Genomic DNA, 5938 nt, shown 5'->3' with positions numbered 1-5938 from the left:
TTAACTTTAGTAAGAAGCAAGACCATGTTCGGTGTTATTATTTTTTATAGAAATTAATAAAAATTAGACTGTAGAAGAAGCTTAGTGGGCACCATGGTCATAGTATTAGCATGAGGACCTGACTTTGGAGCTCCAAAATTCATGTGAGTCAGACTTAGCAATGCAATTCTGAAACTCATATGATAGGAAGGTGTAGGAAGGTGGATCCTTGAGCTTTCTGGCCAGCCATGTTAGGTAAAGTGGTGAGTGCCAGGCTCCTTAAGATAGTCTATCTCAGAAAATACTGAAGCGATCTGCAATGGTACCTGACTGACATCTACCTCTGGCTCCATGCCTGCCTACAGAGGAGCATGCCCACACATGTGCACATGCACTTACGAAAATGAAATTTAAAACAGAAAATCTTCCCTAAAGTGTTAGGTAATAACATAAAAATGCACCATGAGTTCTATCTTTAACAAATTAAATGGAAAAGAAGAAGAAAGGTTTGGTTGTTTATTCTTTATTCCTTTTCCAAATTGACAACAACATTTACAGCTTATTCCTATGTCTCCATTTTCCTTGTGGAGACTGTGAAAATAGGAAAGGACACAGAACAGAACCACAATGATTTTACAGCTTTTTATGTGATGCTCTATTGTTTCATATGAGGCAAAGACAAGTTCCAATAGACCTGATCAGCAGATCGGTTTAGTTATCTGTTACTTACTTTAAAATTCCCTTTCTATTTTTCATAGGTACAAAATATCCAAGTCTCTGTGTAGCATGAGAGTTAGTTTGCCTTTCTTGTCTGGAAATGAACCACCACTTATTTATGCAAAGATAATACTGTATTATTGAAATTTTAGAAACTTATATAAGGAAGATGATTTGATACCTTAACATAACTAAATATTTTAGACTATGTCCTTAGTTACAAAGTGAAAATCTAATTTATGTAGTTCTCAATAAAAATGAGCCTAGAATGATCCAATATTAAAATGATCAATAATGAATTATCTTCTCATATTAATTATCCCAAGAACCAGTAAATGAAGATCTCCATAAACATAACTTATCTATACATGAACACAAACACAAGGACACTAACTAGAGTTTTCATTTTGTTTATTCCAATGCCAGAAATATAAACACTAAAACCCCCTAACAGTGACTTTTTTAATTAACTAGTTGTTAATAACACAGGATAAAATTACAGTTGATACTCAGTTTTATTACTGAAAAGTCAGTGCATAATAGATGAAACTCTGATTGTTTCCTGTTTTCTAAGTTACTTCTCAAACATTTACATTTACAGTATGCTGTACAAAATACAGCATTGGTTCTTGTCATACATCATTAGAAGACTGTCTTATAGTGGTGACCCTGATGACAGTAAAGCTCTATTGGACTTTAGGAGTAAGTTTGATCAGTCTGTGTTGTAGCAAACGTGAAAGTTTCTATACAGCAAAAACAAGCAAAACATTTCTATGATGGGATAGTTCAAATAACGGTACATAATGTCTGCATCTTTCTTATCTTACAAGGGATTAATACCCAATATGTGGAGATAATTTACAAAGTCTAATAACAATATAAATAATTCACCAAACCAAGTTAAAAAGACCCAATTAGACATTTCCCAAAAAAAAATATAAACAGACCTAAGATATATAGGAAACTGTACAACATCACTAACCATCAAGGGCTTATATATCATAACCAGAAGCCAGTAGCTCACTGAATGATGTCAGAAAGCAGAACAAAGTAATAGTGAGAATGTGGAGAAAATAAAACCTTACACATATGATGTCAATATAAATTAGTACATTCATTACAGAAAATGACGAAGATTCCTTAAAAATTAAAAACTTAGAAGGTGCGAGAGATGATTCAACAATAAAGTGCACTTGCTGAACTTCCAGAGGAGCAAAAATAAACTTCAGCTCCAGTGGATCTAACTTTCTCTTCTTCTCCAGAAACACCTGCACATGAGTATACATAAAAATTTTGAAAAAGATTTTAATTAAAAAATTTCCACTCTATAGTCCAACAGTTTCACTACAGTGTTCTTATTCAAATGAAATTAAATCTGTCTGTCAGTGAAACATGCTCATCCATGATCCTTGAGTAATGTTCACAATAACCAATGAACTAAAACATTTATCTACAAACTGAACAGTATGATGTAATGATAACTACAAAAGCTATACACATTCGTACATAATGTTTAATGCCAGACTTTTCCTGGGGAGATGCAACACATCCAAACACACATACACACACACACAAACACGTGCACACACACACACACACACACACACACACACACACACACACACATCATGGAAAGATAGTCCATAATAGAACAAAGTAAATGATTTCAGAAAAGTCCAACTCAGTGACCCATTGAGTTTCTCCTGGGTTACTAACAGGATTGTGGTGGGTAGGGGTTAGTGGGAGCAAGGATGGTTTTTTTAAAGGCAGAAGCGTTACCTGATGGCCCAGCCCACATGGTGATAATTCATCCCTGAATTCTGAGGTAGGCATTTGGTAGAGACATCCTATTTAGAGCACTGTGCTCCATGTCACTCTTTCTGTGCAATGTCGGCCTGTGGGTTTCTATTTTAATTTCCATCTGCCGAAAGAAGAAGCCTCTCTGATATTGGTTGAATAAGACATTGGTTTATGAGTATTGCAGAATATCACTAGGAGTCATTTTTTTCTTACTTTAACCTATTTTTTTCTTCACCAGTAGTTTGGTTTTACTGTAGGTGTCTGAGCTATCTATCTTCTGGTTCTTGGTCACCTAAGCAGTGCCAGGAATGGATTCCATTTCATGGACTGAGTTTTAATTCAAATCAGACACTGCCTGATTACTCACACAAACTTTGTGCCACCATTACCCCAGCATATATTGCAACAGGACAAATTGTAGATCAAAGGTTCTGTGGCTATGTTGGTGTTTGTATTTGGTAGCCTGCACTGCACTTTTCCACATCATAGACGCTTAAACAATGGGGTAAGGGTTCTATATAAGCACCAGCTTGACCTCACAGGTCCAGTGATTTTTATGGGCGTTGTCTTCAGCAGTGGTGTATTGCTATTATTTCTTGAAAGAGGGCATACTTGCCACAATTAAAAGTGAAATATGTGTAAACACGCATGTATTTAGCAGTTATTTTGAGAATACAATAGTTTTATGTTGTTACATAGCTTATTATGATTTTAGTATAGTAAAGTCAATATTGTTTTTCTTTGTAAGTGGCCACTGAGTACTGCGTGACTATAAACTGACTCATTCCTCTCTTTTCTAAGATGACTTCACACATACGCAGCTTTAGAAATGTGTTTCATTTTTAGGAAAATATCTCAGATTTTAAATTTACAAGTCTACCTCTCATGTAGCCAATTAGGTCTTAAAATACCTACTCCTTTATGGTTGCTAAAATGGTGTACTTTTCCCTAGTAAGCACCAAAGAGAGAAGAGAAGGGAAAATAGCATAGAGTCCTGCACTTTAAAATCAGCTGTTTGTTAGCGATACATATCATGTACTGTGTAGGATATACCACAAGGACAAAAGTTCATCTGCTTGTAATGGTGAGCTTCTTGGATAAGTCAGCAGGGAAGTAATAACAGAGGACCCCAAGTCTGGGAGCAGCCTTCCACTGAGGGATTGAGGCATCACAGAGAAACAGAGACTGTCACAACCATAGGCAGTTCTCTCACCTGGTGCTGCAGGCAGAAGATGGCTTGAGATTCTTGGAGGAAGTCATTAAATCTACTGAGGCAATTCAATTGTCTGCTAAATGTTGGGACACTGTCTACAACAGTGCTATGAGAAGGAAATGGATTTCAAGCTCCTTTGCAACAGTCTAAAATGCATGCTTTCCTACAGTTCCCGTGTGTTTCCAACCTCAGAGCTTTCAGGAAACTGTTCTTCAGATTCTAAGGGTAGAATCCAACACTTCAGTACCATGTACTATTTCTTGCTGTGGTACATAGGTTTATTTTGAAAAAAAAAATAGTGATTTCATAATGTGATGACCGTGTATAGTTATCTAGAAACTATAGTTATGCTATTATGTAAGTGTATCTGTGCTGTAGGCAATTTTATTTGTTTATTGAATATCTATTTATTGAAGAAGAAGAAGTAAGACCCTATGTAAGTTGAGGTATGGATCACCAACTCCAAAACACAGTCTTGAAAAGTGTTCCCAGTACTGTGTAGGATATAAGACCACAAGGACAAAAGTTCATCTGCTTGTAATGGTGAGCATATGGGATAAGTCAACAGAAGATACTAAGTGACATGAAAATGATTGAGATTTTCTAAAAGACACTCAGCATGTTCAGCAAAAAACATATTATTTTGTGTATATATGATCCCTATTAGCACTGAAACTGTATTTCTGACCAATTCAGTTTGCTCTGTCAATTAAGAAGAACTAAAAATGCATTTATTCGGTTGATTTCTAAGCCATCCTGTGAGTTCATAATACTTTACTTCAGCTGGTTATTGAAGCACTTTAGAAACAAGTTAAATACAGGGTGCTCTGCCGCAACAGAGCCCTCTTGAAAATGTTTATTACTATCTTACTGCATAATTGGCAAGATACTAATGTTACTTAACATTCTGAAGCTCAAATTCTTCATATCACCCTGTGGACATATCTTTTCCTTACTAGTAGTTGTGCTGCTTTAGCTAAATTCAGCACGTCATGCTTCACGACACTCCAATTTAATCCCTTTTTATTTTATTTCTAGTTTCTCTCTAAATTGAAAAACTTCTGAATCTGTTATCATTAAATTATCATCCAGTTTTCTGGGGCTGGAGTCATAGCTCGGTGGTTCTCAGCATTTTCTATTCTTGCAAAGGACCTGAGTTGTGTTCCCTGTACCTACAAGATAGCTCAAAATATTTGTAAATCCAGGTCTGGGAACTCAGATGGCCTCTGTTGGCTTCCACAGATACAAGGAATGCAATGTTCTAATTTGCAAACATTTATCCATATAAAATAAAGAAATCTTTTAAAAAAAATCTCCAAAACTGCAAGATGGTTTTTCTTGATGATGCTTATATGGTATCTCTGCATCTCCCTGGGAACTATGATTATTCTTAGGAAACTTCTCCCAAGCAGAAAAGGAAAAGCTGCTTAGTTACACTGCATGCGTGACTCATATGTGAGTTTGGTATTCAAATGCCATTGACCCATTAAGAAGCAGCAATTTTCCAAGTGCTGCCACAATCGCTTTTCTGCTTTCTCTTTCTCAATCATTCACAATTTGTTTTATTTTTATTTTGTTTTGACTTTTATTTATTTTTTCACATATAATATATTAAATCATATTATTTTCCCTCCCCAACTCCTCCAAAAGCATCCTTAACTCCCTGATTACCCAAATCTATGCTCTCTCTCTCTTCCTCTCTCTCTCTCTCTCTCTCTCTCTCTCTCTCTCTCTCTCTCTCTCCTTTTCTGCATGTTTCAAAAAAAAAGCATAAGACAAAACACACAGAGACACACAGTAACCAAAAAGACAAAAAATACAAAAAAAAAGAAACATGCAGCACACAAAAAAAAACCATACAGTCTTTTTCTGTTGACCAAGTGTTCCTGGTTGTGGGCCTGTCCTGGGGTCTGATTGATATACCCAGGCTTGAAAACTTTGGCATAGGAAAGGACTTTTTCAGTCGGACAGTGATAGCACCGGCAGTAATTCCAACAGTTAGTAAAATTACTAAGAGTAATCTCCCTGGGAAAGAGTATTTCCCATTTCGTGTGTGTGTGTGTGTGTGTGTGTGTGTGTGTGTGTGTGTAGCAACAATTAATGATGAAAATGCCTGGCTACTAGTTATAGAGAAAGAAAGAGAAATATACTAGAGGATGGAGAAAAAGGAAAGGGAAGGAAATAGGGAATTACATTAATTTAAAGAATTTAAAATCTGGGTCTTCTATA

The sequence above is a fragment of the Microtus ochrogaster genome, linkage group LG5 (assembly GCF_000317375.1).
Source record: "Microtus ochrogaster isolate Prairie Vole_2 linkage group LG5, MicOch1.0, whole genome shotgun sequence".
Classification (NCBI taxonomy): domain Eukaryota; kingdom Metazoa; phylum Chordata; class Mammalia; order Rodentia; family Cricetidae; genus Microtus; species Microtus ochrogaster.
This window is presented reverse-complemented; position numbering follows the sequence as displayed.